An 18,518-nucleotide genomic window follows, 5' to 3' on the forward strand; every position below is an offset into this window, starting at 1 on the left:
CACACTCAGGATCTGTCTGTCTGTCTGTATGTCTCTCTCTGCTGGGAATAGAATCCAGGTCCTTGTTGGATGCTCTGCCAATTAGCCACACTCTCAGCCCCATTTATTCTCTCTGTAACTCTAGCTGTCCTGGAACTGGATAGTAGACTAGCCTTGCCTCGAACTCACAGAGATCCTCCAGCCTTTGCCTCCCAAGTGATGAGATTACAGACATTACCCGCCCACTATGCCTGGCTGCCATCATTATTGTTAAAGCGCATCACATGTTTCTTAATTAAAGGATAATTACATTGAGGCTGGAGAGGTGGCTCAGCAGTTAAGGGCACCAGCAGTGCCCACATGGCAGCTCACGACTGTCTATAACTCCAGTTCCAGAGTATTCGACATTCTCACGCAGACACACATGCAGGCAAAACACCAATGCCAGCCGGGCGGTGGTGGCGCACGCCTTTAATCCCAGCACTCGGGAGGCAGAGCCAGGCAGATCTCTGTGAGTTCGAGGCCAGCCTGGGCTACCAAGTGAGTTCCAGGAAAGGCACAAAGCTACACAGAGAAACCCTGTCTCAAAAAACGGAAAAAAAAACAAAAACAAAAAACCAAAAAACAAAACACCAATGCACATAAAATAAAAATATTTTTAAAAAGAAATGTGAGCCGGGCGGTGGTGGTGCACACCTAAAATCCAGCACTCGGGAGGCAGAGCCAAGCAGATCTCTGTGAGTTCAAGGCCAGCCTGGTCTACAGAGCAAGATCCAACACAGGCACCAAAACAACACAGAGAAACCCTGTCTAAGAAAGAAAGAAAGGAAGGAAGGAAGGAAGGAAGGAAGGAAGGAAGGAAGGAAGGAAGGAAGGAAAAAGAAAGAAAGAAAGAAAGAAAGAAAGAAAGAAAGAAAGAAACGTGATGTACACACAGAGACACATCAATTCCCATGTTAACACCCCCCCATACACACACACACACACACACACACACACACACACACAGTCTTTTTCAAATTCATGGCCTCTGGCCTTTTTTTTCTTTGATTTTTGTCACCTATACATATGTGTATATATATTTATACATCTCTCTATTCCTGAATATAGTAATACAATCTGCTCAGTTTGCATAATGTTACTTGTATGTATGAGATTTTGGGACTGACTGCTTGGTACTGGATAACCAGTTAGAGGAGCTCTTCGCTGGGGAAGATTATTTCCTCCCACTCTGTGCTCCGTGGTTGCCTGCAGGAATTTGTCTATGGTTGGAGTCCTGTGAGATTTCCCCCTTCTATGGTAGCATTGACTATTGGTGTCCTCCTCTTTCAGTCCTCCTCTCTCAGTCCTCCTCTCTCAGTCCTCCTCTTTCAGTCCTCCTCTTTCAGTCCTCCTCTTTCAGTCCTCCTCTTTCAGGTCGTATCCTGGAGCCTTGTGGAGACTTCATGGGTGGAGCTTTCCTGACCTTTCTAGGAGATGAAATCTCACTGCAGACGTCCAGTTCCTCTGGCTCTCACAGTCTTTCTGCCCTGAATGTTACCTGAGCTTTAGGTGCAGGAATTATGTTATCACAGATCAGCTGGGCTGGGCACCAAGGAGCACAGGATCCCATGTTCTCTGTATTTTGATCAGTTATGGTTTTCTTGGATTTTTTGTTTGTTTCTTTGTTTTTTGTTTGTTTGTTTGTTTTTTGTTTTTCAAGACAGGGTTTCTCTGTGTAGCCCTGGCTGTCCTGGAACTCACTTTGTAGACCAGAGTAGCCTCAAACTTAGAGGTCCATCTGCCTCTGCCTCCTAAGTGCTGGGATTATAAAACCAGCTCAGCTGCGGTTTTTTGTTTTTGTTTTTTGTTTTTTTTAATTGTCTCTGGCTGTTACAGAGGGAAGTTGTTGAGGGATGAGATCTGCACTGACCCAGCTAGACCACTGAGCAAGATGTGCAGAACCTGGCTAGGCAGAGAGGTTGGGAATGGTGATCAAGGGCCCTTTAGGTTAAGGGCAGTGTGGACAGGGCTATCTGGATTAGGCCAGGGAACTGGAGGAGGGTTCTAAGCCAGACCTGGGCAGTTGGACAGGGTCAGTGAAGGGGAATATCTGGACATAATTTTTCATTTTATGTGTATGGGTATTTTGCTTACATGTATGTTTGTGAACCATATGTGTACCTGATGCCCACAGAGGCCAGAACAGGGTGTCAGATCCCCTGGAAATGGAGTTACAGATGGCTGTGAGGCCCCTATGGGGGATGCAGGAAATCGAATTCAGGTTCTCCGGAAGAGCAGCCAGTGCTCTTAACCTCTGAGTCATCTCCAGTGCCTGGACATCATATGTAGTGGCTGTCTCACATCCTTATTCATTTACTTTTTCTTTATTTTTTAGATAAGACTATTGTGTAGCTTAGGCTGGTCTTAAACACATCCATCCTTCTGCCTCTGCCTCCCAAGTGCTGGGATGACAGGTGTGCACCACCATGTCCAATTTTGTTTTGTTTATTTTGATCCCCCCCACCCCAGACAAGGTTTCTCTGTGTAACAGTTCTGGCTGTTCTGGAACTCACTTTGTAGCCCATGCTGGCCTGGCCGTGAACTCACAGAAATCCACCTGCCTCAGCCTCCCAAATACTGGGATTAAAAGAGTGTGCCACCACTGTCTGGCCACCATGCCCGATTCTGCTGCATCGTTTTATCATGATGTGTTCCAGCAGGCATTCCTCACACTATCATGATGTTCTCTAGCCCTGTTCTCCATGAACACACTCCCAAACATGCGTCCCCAGCCCTCGGGGACTCCTGGCACACGCCTTGTGACTCCCAAGCTTTGCAATTGAGATTTCCCTGGGGAGAGAGAACAATGCACTGGACACGTGCATCCAGCAGGGTGAGGCTCCAGGCTTTTCCTCCTACTGTCTCTCAGACAGACAGAGAGATGGCCAGACAGGCAGGACAGGCGGCTGAGAGGCACCAGGGGAAGGTGGAGCAATGGCTTTGAGGGTGACTGGCCTTTCTGGGACAGATTAAAATGGAGACAGTGGGGTAACTGAGAGCAGATCTGCCACCCTGGCTGGCTACTGGCTTGAAGCCAGAACAGGTGACAAAATGGGGCTCCCTCTTCTGAATATTCTCAAGGGTGTGCATAGGTAGACGGACAGCCAGAGAACCAAAGACTTAAATGCAGAAACTTGGGACCACAGACAGCAGAGCAGGATGGTCACAGAGCCCCAAGTGTATGACAGTCAAGTAGAGGTGGAACGTCCAGACATTGGGATCTCCTGGGGCTTCCTGGCTGGGCACAGAGAAGTCCATCTCTTGGTGTGGCTCACACCAGAGCCCTAAGCTGTTGAGGTGGAAAATGGGACAATCTAATACAAAGGGCTCAAAGGTCTCCAGGCAGGAGAGCCAGGATCTGGACCCTGATGCCTCATGTTGGAGATAAGCCGCTTCTTGGGCTCCTTCCTTCCCGGCTCCCAGAATGGAGAGTGTCTGGGACCACCTGTCCACAGCCTCCAGTTTTGGCAAGATGCATCTCTGAGGCAGATCCCAGGGAGCAAAAGTGCCTGGCTTCTTCCCACACTGCTCTAGCTCTCATGGGGCTGAGAGGGGGCAGTCTGCAGAGGACATGGGAAAGAATAAAGGCAGCTTCCAACAGCTCTGCAGGCTGCAGGCAGCTGACCGTGGCTAACTGTGGGATCTTAGATCAGTTCCTCCCAGGACCCCCCGAGGTGCTCCCAGGGGGTGATTCCAGAGCCTAATGCCCCTCAACTGCTTCCAGCCCCTCCTCTATGAGTACCAAAATTCTTCAGGACAGAGCTGACCCTCAGCAACTGTAGATAAAGCTGGGCGTGGTGGCACATGTCTGTAATCCTGGTACTCAGGAAGACAGGAGGACCAAGAGTTCAAGGCCAGCCTGTACTACATGGCAAGGCTGTCTCAAAATAAGTAAATAAGAAGGGACACCACCATGAGGCACTACGCCAGCCCTTGTGTGGGGAAGGGCTGGTTTCCTGCCCTTGATTAGTGAGAGTGTCTTACAGTGTGCAATGCTGGGCACTCAAAGTCCGCCATTCTGCTGCTGGAGAGTCAAAAAAGGCCCCTTTCCCCTTCCAACCGTGCCCTAGCCACATTGCTGAACCTCCTTGGGGACCATTAGTTGGGCAGGAACTGAAAATAGAAGCCCCCCCCATCCCCCCCCCCATCCCCGCGCGCGCACACCCTCTGTGTTCACTGGCTATCCTCAGATCCCCATAGCCCAACTTTTGGCACTAGACTTGAGCTTTGTGTGCAGCAGAATTGAGGAGAGGGTTGAAAAGAGGAGGGATCCCCTGTTAGTCCCAAGTCCAAGGGGCACCCAAAGAGAGGAATTCTGCTCTGTGAGGCCAGGCTACCCTGGCACCAGGCCAGTGCCCCCAGTCACAGCCAGGCAGCTGGACAGGACAGTTGCCAAGAATGCCAGGAATGTAGGCGGCTGTGTTCTTCCCGCTCCTCTTCCTCCCCACTCCAGCCAGAACAGGATATTTCCTATCCAGGGAAACCCGGTCCCTTTATGGGAAAACCACGGGGCATCTGGCGGCGCTGTCCCTGGGTTTGGATGGGTGAATTGGGATGGGGGACCCAGAGTCAGGGTCTCCAGCACTGCTGGGTGGGTGATGCCAGGGCAGTGGGCATCTGTGTGGTTTCAACACCCGTTGAGGGCCTACTGTGGACCAGATGCTTCATCTCACAGCACCCCTGAAGGCTGTCTTACAGAAAGGTAAACTGCTTCAGGCATAGTGGCTCATGCCTTTAATCTTAGCACTCAGAAGGCAGAAGCAGGGGGATCACTCTGACTTCAAGGCCAGCCTGGTCCCTAGGCACTGACCAGCAAGCATCATTGACCCCCAGGCCAGCCTGGCTGTGGTGTTCATAAGGTTGGCTACTGAGCCAGGTGGTCTCCATTCATCTGTGACAGCTGGGGGCCCTGTCCTGGTCTCTGCCATATGGAAGCTCCCATTGGCAACTGGTCTGTTTTGAAGCCGGCCAACAGTGAATGTGGGCAGTTGGTCTCTAGACGGGGACAGGCTCCCCAGTTCCAGCCCTACCACGAAGCTATTCTTGCAGGTCTCCAGGGCTGTGGGGATGCATGTGCTTGGAGGAGCTCTTCCAGACTTTCTCAGATCTGTGGCTGAGAGGAGTCACAGAAGTAGGAGGGTGCTGCAGGGTAGGACAGGTGAGCTCAGTCCAACTCCAGATTGTGGTTTTTCAGAGCGCACAACCTGTCTCTCAAAGCCAACTTTCTCCATCCGTTTTACTGAGCTATATATACTTGGGGCTTCACCCCCGGATTCATGGGGAGCCCCTAGCTTTTCGTTCTCATACAGCCTCGGATGAGCAGGTGAGGGGCAGGAAGAAGTGTAGATCTATGGCCTGTGCTTCCCAGGCCCCCAACCAATCTCAGCTGACTGGAGAATAAGGAGTCATTCCCATGGGAATTTCTCCATCAGAAATCAGGAGGCCCCGTGATTTGTTCAAAGTGACAGCTGTCACCTGGAGGAGCTGTGATCTGATGTTGGTCTCAGACACTCACCAGAATTCACGCGGAGTTTGGGCCAGAGCCTGGATCCCGCCCCTCCTCCACTCCAGGCTCAATGTCTGAGCTCTGGCGGTTCTGTCTTAGTGAGCTGTCCGGCACCGGCTCCGGGTCCCCCGGGGGGCCAGGGTCAGGTAAACAGGATCCCGGCCTAGCTGCCTGACCTTGCTTACCTCCCGAAAGAATGTGAGGCATTCTTCCCCGTCTCGGGCTGAGTCACCCCGCAGCAATGTGCCCACAGGCGGCCTCCAGCAGCCCTCTCCGACCCCAGCCCCTCGCCTTCCCACCGGGTGATGTCACCCATGTTGCCCCCTCCCGCCCCCCCCCCCATGGAGCCCACCGAGGCCTCCAGTTGCCATGACGACGGTTCACAACAGGAAACGAGGCCTGCGCTGGGCAGAAACACAGGAAGCAGCGCTGAGCGCTGGGCAGCATTGTCAGCCCGTAAAAAACAAAACAGGACAAAAAGATTTAATGAGAACAATTAGCCCAAAGAAAGAGGAAAAAAAAAAAAGGCCAAAAAAACAAACAAAGCCAAACAGCCTGAAGACAGGGGCTGGCGGGTCTCCAAGGACCCCATGTTTTCCCTCCCACACAATGTAGGTTAAATAATACTTCCTTCTCAGAAGAGGCTCCTGGGGCGCGAGGGTCCTTCCCAGTGGCTCCCCCTGCTGCTCCAGGTGCAGCGCTGAAAGCTAGAAGGACCCCTGTGCCCGCCCCGCCCCGCCCCTTCCCCCTTTGCAGAAGGGGCGTTCAGTGGAGAAGGTTGCAGCCAGCGGCGGGCGGGGGGCACTCAAGAGAGACCATGGCCCTGGCGTGAAATCAGTGCGAATGGCATTCTCTCGAGACTGTTTCTTCTCGGTCTCCCTCACCAGTATCTTCAGCATCCTCGGCATCTTCCTTTCCAACTCCCTTCAGTGAGCTGGTACAGCGCAGGAGGTGCAGATGTTTGCGGAATGAGTTAATGCATACATTGACTTCCTTGGAGGCCAGTGGCAGTTCATTGTTAACTAACTAGCACCAGAGGTGGGTAAAAGAGCGTCATCAGGGATCGGGCGCCCAGTTACCAGAGCTGGGAAGACTTGGTGGGGCCTTGTAGAGGCATCCCTTATGCCTCTCTCTCTGTCTCCCATGATTCCCTGTGGTGGTAGCATCTCCCCCTGCGCTGTGAGTCCGGGAGGAGAGCCTGCAGCTCAGATGGACCTAGAAACCCCGACTCTTTGTAATACTTGGAAATAAAGGAGTGCAGGCCCTGAGCAAGGAAGGCCGCCATTTACACATCCATTCAATTCCACCCTTAGGAACTGATCAGAGTGTGAATGACCCCGTGGAACAATGGTAGAGCTGGACTCTGGACACAGGATGTTCAGGCCAGCCTCTGTGATGAGGCACCAGCAGGCACCTGAAGCGGGACCAGTGCCCCTGGCAATGCTCAGCAATGAGAAGCTATTCAGGGCTAGGCTAGAGAGTGGCGGGCATGTCTAGACAAGAGGCACTGGGGGAAAGGAACCAAAATAACACACAGGCATTTGTTTGGGCAACAAAAGTGTATTTGTTCAACTTGTGTGCAACCTGAGCACAGGTGTTGGTCAGGAAGCCCCGGGTGTCCTGGGAGAGATACCCAGACCCATGGGATGGCAGCGGAGTCTAAAATTAGGGGAAATGACGTGGGGAAGAACCAGAGGAGGGACCTGAGAGCCACACAGAAGATGATGGGACCTAACTGTCCAGGTACCAGGGAGCCACTGTGGCTTTTCTGGTTGTTTTGTTTTGTTTTGTTTTGTTTTGTTTTCTGGAGCTGAGGACCAAACCCAGGGCCTTGCGCTTGCTAGGCAAGCGCTCTACTGAGCTAAATCCCCAACCCTGGCTTTTCTGTTGTTTTGAGACAGGGTCTCACAATGTAACCGGCTGGCCTGGAACTCACTCTGTAGACCAGGCTGGCCTTGAACTCACAGAGATCCACCTGCCTCTGCCTTCTGAGGGCTGGGATTGCAGGCCTGGAGCAGGCTCACAGATGGCTTTTGAGCAAGTGGTGATGTGTGTTAACTAGGTCAGGTTGTTTTGGGGTGACTCCTCAACATATCAGGGCAGAGGACAGATGGGAGGTCAGGGGATCTGCGACAGCTGACCGTTCTTTTCTTTTAAATTAAAAATAAATAAATAAAAAAGCCTGGTGTGGTGGCACACACCTTTAATCGCAGTACTCGGGAGGCAGAGGCAGGTGGATCTCTGTGAGTTTGAGTCCAGCCTGGTCTACAGAGTGAGTTCCAGGTCAGCCAGAGCTACATAGTGAGACCCTGTTTTGAAATAAATAGTTTTAAAGCGGCGTATGTTAGAGTGCTCAATCAACTTAACTAAATAATAAGCACTTTATACTGCAGTTTCTTTTGCATACATTGCCTTGATGATTCTCACTATAATCCCATTACATATGAGAAAACCAAAGTTCAGAGAGGTTGAAGGATTTGTCCGAGGCAGCACAGCTTAGAATGATAGAAATAGAGTCCAGCTCTGCCATCTCACAACACAGAGCTAGCTCAGTGCCAGACCCTAGGAACGAACATGTGAGAGCAAGGCAGTGACCTCGCCATCCTGGTGGAGGACAGAGATAAGAACACGGTGGTCCAGCAGCTCACGTGGTGGAGGCCGAGGGTGAACTAGAGAAGGGAGGTCTCTCAAAGAGAGAGCAAGGCAGCCACAGGATGCCCCTCGGGAGAAAGAGCAGAGGCCAGGGTTCAGTGTATGTGGGGGGTGGGGGGCACTGTCAAAGACAGGATGATGAATTTCAACCCAGCCCTCAACCTTAAGCCTCAAACTGGAGGTCCTCAGATGGGATGCTGAAACGACATGTCTCCTGCCTTGTCCTCTGGCCCACCACTGTCCTCTGGCCCCATCTTGCCCTAGGGACAATTAGAGGTAAGGATCTCTTCCATTCCACACCGATATTTATTAGTCAGGGTCCTCTAGAGGAACAGAACTGATAGATGGAATCTATATATAAACCGAAAGGGGATTTATTAGGATGGCTACAGGCTGTGGTCCAGCTATATGGTCCAACAATGGCTGTCTACTGACAGAAAGTCCAAGAATCTAGTAGTTGTTCAGTCCATGAGGCTGGATGTCTCCGCTGGTCTTCAGTATGTGCTGGAATCCTGAAGAAGTAGGCTCTTATACCAGTGAAGGAATGGACTTGCCAGAGAGAGTGAGAGCAAGCAGGCAAAGAGCAAAAGCTTCCTCCTTCCATGTCCTTTATACAGGCTGCCTGCAGAAGCTGTGGCCCAGATTGAAGGTGGATCTTCCCATCTCAAAAGCCAGATTGAATGTGAGTCTTCCCACTTCACATGATTTAATTAAGAAAAAAAAAAATCCCTCACAGCACTTGGGTTTTAATTAATTTCAGATGTTGTCAAGTTGACAACCAAGAATAGCTATCACACACACTCCAACCCCTTATGGGGACTTGGCATCGTGGGCTGTAGGAAGGTCTGTAGAGAGGGCAGGGAGGGCCACAAGGATCCTAGAAAGTTGAGGGACAGGAAGAGACATCACAGGGCTGGTGAGATGGTTCTGTGGGTAGAGACACTGACCTCCAAGCCTGACTGAGTCCAATCCCAAAGACCCAAAGACAGAGGGAGAAAGCTGACCCCTTGAAGGTGGTTGTCTGACTTCCACATGTGTGCAGCTGTGCCCACCCCAATGATTAAATAGATAAATAAGGGGCTGGGATTGGAGAGATGGCTCATCTGTTAAAGGCTAGGCTCACGACCAAAAGAACACTTGCTGCTCTTATAGAGGTCCCAGGTTTGGTTCCCAGGATTTACAGATGTTTATAATTCCATTTCCAGGGGATCCAATGCCCTCTTCTGGCCTCTTTGAGCACTGCACATGCATGGTAAACATACAATTAGGCACACACACACAAACACATAAATTTTAATAACACATCATATATATGTATACATACATATACACACTATATATATATATATATATATATATATATATATATATATGAGACATCACAAGGGGCAGAGCAAGGACATGGGTCTGAAGCTATTAGCCTATTAGCTCTCATTTTGCCTCTGTACCACCCAAGGATAAATTATTCCCCTTTCTGGGCCTGAATTCCCTCATCTGTGTGGTGAGGGAAGGTGACTCTGGGTACTTCACGGTGTCACATCTGAATTTAAGGGCTGGCGGTGGTGCATGGAGTCAGGCTCCATTTCTTAATCAAGACACTCAGTCTCTGGGCCTCAGTTTCCTGCAAGAAGAGATTATTAGCATCCTGTCTCTTCAGGGGTGCTAGGGAGTTCAGCATGCATGCGCTAAGCTATGAAGCCTCTCTGTGTCTCGGCTCCATCATCTGTGAAACGAGACTATGAGCATGCCTACATAAACCTGCATTTAGCAAATGCTGAGGGCATGTGTGGAGAGGGTCGCCTGGCTGAGTCTTTTTCTCTCATTTTCCTCTGACACTGCTTCATCCCAGGCCTCCCTCCCTTGGGGAAGGGCTGGCCTGCAGGGAAGGCGTTAAGTCCAATGGTGGACTTTGGTGTTTCTGCTGCATTCTGGCAAATTCTAGCTCTTCTCGGCCTCAGCAATCTCCCGCTGAGAAGCTGGGGAGCGCGCCGGGCAGCCAGACACTTGGGAGCTTAGCGCCACATGGTGGTCAGAGTGGGTTCTGCAGCCCTGGAAAGGCTCCGGAGAGGCAATGTGGGGCCTGTCTTGATCCCAGGGCCTTTGGTTTTCGCTGATGTTACTCACTTTGGTTTCCCAGCAGGAGGCTGGCTCTCTAGTAACTGGCTAGCTTCTGGCAACAGTGGAGCTCCCCATCTGCCCTCTTCCCCCCACGCCTTGTTGAAGACTGCCTCAGGATGAACACTAGGGTGGAGGTACCAACAGACAGGTTCTCTTGAGAGAAGCCCCAGGCTGACAGAGAAGAGAAACAGATAACAGCAAGTCAAGGCTGTGGTGGAGGCATGCTGGAGGCTTCACTTAGTCGAAAGATGGAATCCCTTGTGACTGTGGAGCCTTCAGTGAACCAAGGATGGGATGAGAGGGGCCCCAGTGAACCTGATGGTATGGCAGAGGTGGTGGGAGGGGCCCCAGTGAATCTGACAGTATAGCAGAGGTGATGGGAGGGGCCCCATGAACCTGAGGATATAGCAGAGGTGGTGGGAGGGGCCCCATGAACCTGAGGATATAGCAGAGGTGGTGGGAGGGGCCCCCGTGAACCTGAGGATATAGCAGAGGTGGTGGGAGGGGCCTCGTGACCCTGACAGTGTAGCAGAGGGTGGGGGGAGGGGCCCGTGACCCTGACAGTGTAGCAGAGGTGGTGGGTGGGGCCCTGTGACCCTGACAGTGTAGCAGAGGTGGGGGAAACGGCCCCATGAACCTGACAGTGTAGCATGGTGGTGGGAGGGGCCCCATGATCCTGACAGCGTAGCAGAGGTGGTGGGAGGGGCCCCATGACCCTGACTGTGTAGCAGAGGTGGTGGGAGGGGCCCCATGATCCTGACAGTGTAGCAGAGGTGGTGGGAGGGGCCCCATGACCCTGACAGTGTAGCAGAGGTGGTGGGAGGGGCCCCGTGACCTTGAGCGTGTAGCAGAGGTGGAAGCCCCATGGCTGTCTGCAGGATATGGTGAAGCTACCTAGCCTTTGGGGCAGCCCGGAGGTGGCTCAGACTGGAGGGAAAAGTGCTGGGGACTGGACTGTGAGTGGAGGGGATGGTGGCAGCAGTTACAGGGTCTAGAAGGAAATGTCAGTGAGAGGTGAGCCGGGTGAGTCAGGGACACCTCCTGGGCATCAGGTCTGACTGGATCAGTTTCTCAAGCCAGGTACCTGAGAAAGGTTAGAGAGAGGAAGAGAAGGCAAGACCAGAAGGAGGGGAGGGGCTGCGGCCTGGGAAAAGGAGGATGCTCCCTTCAGGCTGGGTACTCTGTCTGAAAAGGTTGGGGAATCCAGGTGGATATTCCAGGGAACAGTGATGGCAAGGTGTCAATGTTTTTAGGGTGGAAGTCACTGCTCCTGGTGATCTGTTCTGTTGGGGTATTATAGCGGCAATTAACGAGGCAATTCCACATAGTTTATCTGGTAATTAAAAGAGGTTTATTTCAGGGGTAACTTACAACCAATAAGGGGTCGTCGATTACAGGATCGGGGAGAGATGAGGTACAGTCCAGCGTAGTTCTCTGGAGAACTCTGACTTGGTCTGCAATCCAGCCTCCAGGACCACGAGGAGCTAAGAGAGCAAGCACGTATGCATCTCGGGTCTTAAGGGGTCTCTTCTCCGCCACGCCTCAGGGGCAGGTCACAGGCAGGTGTGGCAGTTACTTATTGCCACACTAGGGGCAGTGCTTCGAGGTCAAAGCTGGAACAGCTACCCACGACAGGGTATAGACAGCGCCTCTCACCAACAAATGTGCATGGGATCCCTGGGGTCCAGTACAATGTGAGCTCCACCACAGAAAAGGGAGGGGTCCAAGACACGTAGAGGGTGGTGGTACTAGTTGCAGAAAGGGTAAGGCCAGAGGCCCAAGAAGCTGAATGTGTGACAGTCCTGGCAGAAGGAAGAGAGGGGGACCTGGCTGTGACATGGGGGAGGGGAGGAGGGGTCCATTACAAGATGAAAACGCAAAGGAAGCCCCTCACTCAACAGCTGGTGTAAATATTCTGACATCAGAGCAGAGAAACGACTACCAGGCCCATCTAGGTGTGCAGCCTGCAGAATGGCACTGGCCACACACCAGGAAGCTGGCCCTGGGGGCTGGAGAGACAGGCAGGGGGACAGGGATCCTCTCTGGTGCCCTCAGACCCAGCGTCTGATTGACCTCCCTCCCTTCCTCTACCCAGTCACCTCCCTCCGGTCTGCTGTGGGGCCACAGTACAGCCATGCTTCCCTCTGCCCTCAGCAATCCTAGCAGCCTCCTGAGCAGCTAGGCTTCTCCTCACAACTGTCCAAAGGCAGTTAGTTACCTGGGGTCCTTCCTCCACTCCCTTCCCTTGTCGATTATATCATTTTTAGGGGGGCATCCTTTTTGATGTCTACTTTGGAGGCGAATTTATATGTGCATAGTCTATACTCTTGCACTATCACTGTAGATGTATAATGTCTACCTTTATTTTTATGGGTGTTCTGCCTACATGTGTGTATGTACACCATGTGTGTTGGACATCCCAGGACTGGAATTACAGATGGTTGTGAGCTGCCATGTGAGTGCTGGGATTGAACCCATGTTCTCCGGAAGAGCAACCAGTGCTCTTAACCCCTGAGCCAGCTCTCCAGCCCTGATTTATAATTTCGAACACAGGTATAATATGGTTTTGCAAAGCTCATTGAGGAAAATAAACCCTACCCTGGCCCTTTATGCCCCTCCCCCAACTCCTTGCCAGGGCGGCCACGTTCAATCTGCTGGCTCCCTGGTGGTGTGAATCTCTGAGTGGAACCTGCACGCTGCAGGCAGAAATGGAGGACACGGCTCTCTTTCGTGCTGGTGTTCCTTCCCTTCTCTTCCTCTCTCCGAGGACAATCATCCACCTGTGGTCAGAACAATATTCAGCGTTCTGGCATTCAGATTATTTGAATGTTCTCTGAGGTGGGGCATGCATGATACAATGAAAGCATTCATTCTGCTTCTTGGGATGTAGCTTTATTTTTCTTGGGGATGTTTTTGTTTGTTTTGTTACTGTGGTGGTTTGAATGAGAATGGCCCCCATGGCTCAAATGTTTGACTACTTCTTCACCAGTTGGTGGAACTATTTGGAAAGGATTAGGAGGTGTGGCCCTGTTAGAGGAGATGCGTCCTGGGGGTGGACTTTTGAGGTTTCAGTTAACTCATGGCATCCACGTATGCTCTCTGCCTCCCCCTTGTGGATCAAGATGTGAGTTCTCAGCTACTGTCCCAGCAGCCTACAGCCATGCCTTTGCTAACAAACCCTACGGAAACCTAAATCCAATTCAACAATTTCTTTCCTAAGTTGCCTTGGTCACATGTGGTGTCTTATCACAGAAATAGAGAAGTAGCTAAGACACGATGTGTTTCTCTGCATTCCCTCAGCTCTCCTGTTAGGTCAAGTTCCTGGAGCCGTTCAAAGGACTCAGCCCTTTGTTTGGAGACTGGCAGATCCTTGGGGGCTCACTGGCTAGGCAGGCTAGTCTACTTAGTGAGTTCCAGGCCAGTGAGAGACTCTGTAACAACACCTGAAGAACTACAGCCGGAGGTTATATGACCTTCACATACGCGTATGCATCCCTGCCTAGTATAAACAACACACCACACATACACACACACACACACACACACCCCTTAGAGATTTTTTTTATCTGTAAAACACTAAGTGGTTAGTTCTATGCTATCTATGTAAGGAAAACTTTTTTGCAAAGGAGAGTCAGGCTGTCTGAAGCCCCACCAAAGCTCATTCCAAGCCAGTGGCAGTTAGTCTCAGGGGTCAGCAGCTAAGGAGACACGTAAAGTTAGCAAGGGACTGCAGGCATAGTGTGCATGCCTTTAATCCCAGCACTTGGGAGGCAGTGTCGGGTGGATCTCTGAGTTCAAGGCCAGCCTGGTCTACAGAGTGAGTTCCAGGATAGTCAGGGCTATACAGAAAAACCCTGTCTTAAAAAACAAACAAACAACAACAACAAAAAGTCAATGTTCTTCAGGACAGCCAGAACTGTTACACAGAGAAATAGCCCTGTCTCCAAAATAATAATAATAATAATAATAATAATAATAATAATAATAATAATAATAAAATAATTCAGTTTTTTAAAGAGTAGGCTATGGCTCTGGGAAAGCACCATAGAAGCCTTGACCTCTGCTCAGGAGTTGGAAAACAATCAACCCTGTGAGTGATCTGACCGCTGGAGACGAGAATCCCTTCAAAGGAGCGGAGGAATGAAGATTATTGGGAACACCAAGTAACTTATCAGAAGCAGCGGGACAGTAGACACAAAGGAAAGGCTGCCTGAGGAGCCAGCCACAGCACCTGAGAGAGACACTTCCCTTCTGAAGGCAGCACATCGAGTCTCCACATTGCAGGAAGCCATAAAGCCAGGCATTGGAAACTGATGACCACGGGCCAGAGAGCTGGCTCAGCGGTTAAGAGCACTGTTGCTCTTGCAGAGGACCAAGGTTTGGTTCCCAGCACCCACACGACAGTTTGCAGTACCTGTAAGTCCAGTTCTAGGGACTCTGATGCCCTCTTCTGACTTCTGAAGACACTGCAGGCACGAGGTGTACTTACATCATGTGGGCTCACACACTCATACAGATAAAAATTTTAAAAATCACCAGGCAGTGGTATTGGTGTAATTATTAAGGCCACTCCACGTAGTTAAATTTAATGGCGCAACTTACAAATTAAGGGATAGGTAGGTCGCGCGGGGTCTGGGGAAGGTGTATCACAGTCCAGCGGTGTTCTCTGGAGCTCTGCTTGATCCACCTCCACCATCCAGGGTCCCTCTGGAGCTCTGCTTGATCCACCTCCACCATCCAGGGTCCCAGAACGGATAGAGCATCCACCGATCCAGATCTCAGGTCCCCAGGTGCCTCCCTTGGCCCCGCCTTGTAGGCGTGACAGTTGCCGAAGTCTCAATGGGGGTTGGAACTTCCAGATCAAAGCTGGAATGGCTACCCAGTACACGGTGGTGGCGCATGCCTTTAATTCCAGCACTGGGGAGGCAAAGGCAGTCACATATCTGTGAGTTTGAGGCCAGCCTGATCTACAGAGTGAGTTCCAGGTCAGCCGAGGCTTACACAGAGAAACCCTGTCTTGAAAAACAAAACAAAAAAAGAAAAGAAAAAAGAACAAAAGCTGGGCAGTGGTGGCACACACCTTTAATCCCAGCACTTGGGAGGCAGAGGCAGGTGCATCTCTGAGTTCCAGGCCAGCCTGGTCTCGCAGAGCGAGATCCAGGACAGGCACCAAAACTATACAGAGAAACCCTGTCTCAAAATATCAGGAAAAAGCCGGGCGGTGGTGGCGCACGCCTTTAATCCCAGCACTCGGGAGGCAGAGCCAGGTGGATCTCTGTGAGTTCGAGGCCAGCCTGGGCTACCAAGTGAGTTCCAGGAGAGGCGCAAAGCTACACAGAGAAACCCTGTCTCAAAAAAGAAAAAAAAAAAAAATCAGGAAAAAAAAATCAAAAACAAACTAACAAGAAAGTGATGATGATTTCCATTGCCTGGAGACTGCTTCCCTTTCTATTCTCCTACTTTTGGAATCAATATAAAAATCCTTAAACACAGCCCAAAAGTCATGGGAGTCTGGTCCCTAGCTCCAATTTTAAAACCATTTTTTTTCCCCCGAGACAGGGTTTCTCTGTGTAGCCCTAGCTGTCCTAGGAACTCTTTGTAGACCAGGCTAGCCCTGAACTCACAGAGATCTGCCTGCCTCTGCCTCCTGAGTGCTGGGATTAAAGGTGTGAGCCACTACCACCCGGCTTATTTTTCATTGAATGTTTGCATTATGATGTGTGATGCATACACAGTCGTTCTCCCGCCCCCACACACTCTTGTGACGTCAACTACCTCGCCATGCTTGTGCGTCTGCTTCACTCACTGTTTACACTCCTCTTTGCCTAGGAAAAGGTCACTGTTCTCCCCTTGGCAGTTTCCTCTCACTGCTGGTTGGTTTTGCCGTCTCTGCTTTAGCTCTGGGTTTGGGGGTCTGTTGGTTCATCTTTGATTTTGTGATAGGCCTTATGTATCCCAGTCTGGCCTTGAACCCTCTAGCTGAGAACGGCCTTGTCCTTTCCATTCTGCCTCTACCCTCTGGGTACAGAGACGCCAGGGTTTAGCAGACATACCCAGTCTCTACAGATGGCTTTGTGTGTGGGAAGTGAGCGCTCCATCCGGGAGAAGCCCTCTGCGTGGTTTTGGAGGTGGATAACTGGCTTAGCCCCTTCATTTGACATTATTCTGAAGGACTTGCTCAGCTTCTTGTATACCCCTGTAGTTCATTCAGTTTCAAGGCTGTATCATGCTCCGGTGTGTGAATCTTCAACTTCACTTCCCTGGACTCCTGGATTTAAGGGCTGTTTCCAGTATGGGGGTCTTGTAAATATTGCTGCTGTGAATAGTTTGAAAAACATGTTTGCTGTTGTGAATTTGGAAGGCATTCTAAGGAATGTCCCAGGGAGACCAATGGCAGGCTTGCGTGTATTCGGGAGTGCTAGGATCTCCCAAGCGCCACAGTCTCTCGGCCTTTGCTTCAGTCAGCACTGTTAGCTCACACTGCCCCACAGGTGTGCCAAGGCTTGAAGGAAGTGCTCGGGCACATGCCTCAATTTATGTGAATCAAGTAGGAGTGAAGTTATAGCTCATTGTGGGGTTCTTTTTGTTTGCTTTGTGTGTGTGTGTGTGTGTGTGTGTGTGTGTACACGTTCATGTGCCTCCGTGCTTGTGTGCCTGCGTGTGTCTGTGTGTGTGTGTGTGCATGTGGAGACCAGAGATCAATTTCCACTGTCTTCTTCTGTCAATCACCTTAAAAAGTTTACATTTACTTATTGGAGATGGCTCAGAGGTTAAGAGCACTGACTGCTCTTCCAGAGGTCCTGAGTTCAATTCCCAGCACCCACATGGTGGCTCACAACCATCTATCATGAGATCTGGTGCCCTCTTCTGGCATGCAGGGACACATGCAGGCAGAACACTGTATATATAATAAATAAAAGTCTTTTTTTAAAAAAAGCTTACATTTATTTATTTTATGTGTATGTATATATGTGGGCATGCACGTGCCGAAGGATAGGTATGGAATTTGGAGGACAACTTTTGGGAGTTGGCATTCTCCTTCCACACTGTGGGTTCTGAGGATCAAACTCAGATTAATAGGCTTGGTGGCAAGACACTTTACCCCCTGAGTCATCTTACCCGCCCTGCATTTTTGGATATAGAGTCTCTCACCAAACCTGGAGCTCACTGATTTGGCCAAACTAACTGGCCAGCAAGCTCCATGGTTCCTTTTGTCTCTGTCTCCTCAGTGCTAGGATTACAGGTGTCTTCTGACACATCTGGCTTCTTCTGCGGGTGCTGGGATTTGAACTTAGGTCTTCATAGTTGTGTAGTAAGCACTTTACAGACTGAGCCATCTCCATTTAAGATTTACTTATTTTATGCATGAGTGCTCTATCTGCATGCTCTATCTGCATGTACACCTGTATGCCAAAAGAGGGCATCAGATCCCACTAGAGATGGTTGCGAGCCACCATGTGGTTGCTGGGAATTGACCTCATGACCTCTGGAAGAGCAGCCAGTGCTCTTAACCACTGAGCCATCTCTCCAGCCCCCGTACTTTATTAGTTAGATGTATTTATTTTACTTTGCATGTATGTTTGCCTGCGTCTATGTCTGCGAAACTGTGCCTGTTGCCCAAGGAAGCAACGGGCATCAGATCCTCTGGAACTGGAGTTACAGATGGTTGTTAGCAGCCATGTTTATTTATATCCATATTATCTATCTATCTATCTATCTATCTATCTATCTATCTATCTATTTATCTATCTAGGCTTTTTGAGACAGGATTTCTCTGTATAGCTCTGGCTGTCCTGAACTCACTCTGTAAACCAGGCTGGCCTCGAACTCACAGAGATCCGCCTGCCTCTGCCTCCTGAGTGCTGAGACTAAAGGCGTGCGCCACCACCACCCAGCTCACATTCATATTTATGCTGCTCTATTCACAACAGCAAACAAATGATGCCAGCCTAGATGACTATCAACAGATGAATGGATAATGAAAACATGGTACAAAAATAAAATGAAATGTAATTTAGTGCTAAAGGAAAACGAAATCATGACATTTGAAGGGAAAATGGATGGACCTGGAAAGTGTAAAATTAAGCAAAGTGACCCAAACTCAGAAAGAAGAAAAAAATGTTCTCCCTCAGATGCAGATCTTAGCGTATAATGTAAACATGTATAATTGTAGACAGCTGTAAGCGTAGCTATAGTATAACATTTAGAAAGGAGAACTGGA

The 18,518-nt window shown here is 50.3% G+C and overlaps 1 long non-coding RNA gene across 1 annotated transcript; it reads left to right on the top strand.

Annotated features, from left to right (window-relative positions):
* The first annotated feature begins 5,922 nt into the window (after window positions 1-5,922).
* Window positions 5,923-14,832, top strand: LOC131896755 (uncharacterized). The gene is made up of 4 exons (XR_009375505.1): window positions 5,923-6,138; window positions 6,415-6,565; window positions 8,797-8,861; window positions 14,315-14,832. It is a non-coding gene; the product is annotated as an uncharacterized LOC131896755 (long non-coding RNA).
* Window positions 14,833-18,518: the final 3,686 nt, after the last annotated feature.

The sequence above is a fragment of the Peromyscus eremicus genome, chromosome 20 (assembly GCF_949786415.1).
Source record: "Peromyscus eremicus chromosome 20, PerEre_H2_v1, whole genome shotgun sequence".
Lineage (NCBI taxonomy): Eukaryota > Metazoa > Chordata > Mammalia > Rodentia > Cricetidae > Peromyscus > Peromyscus eremicus.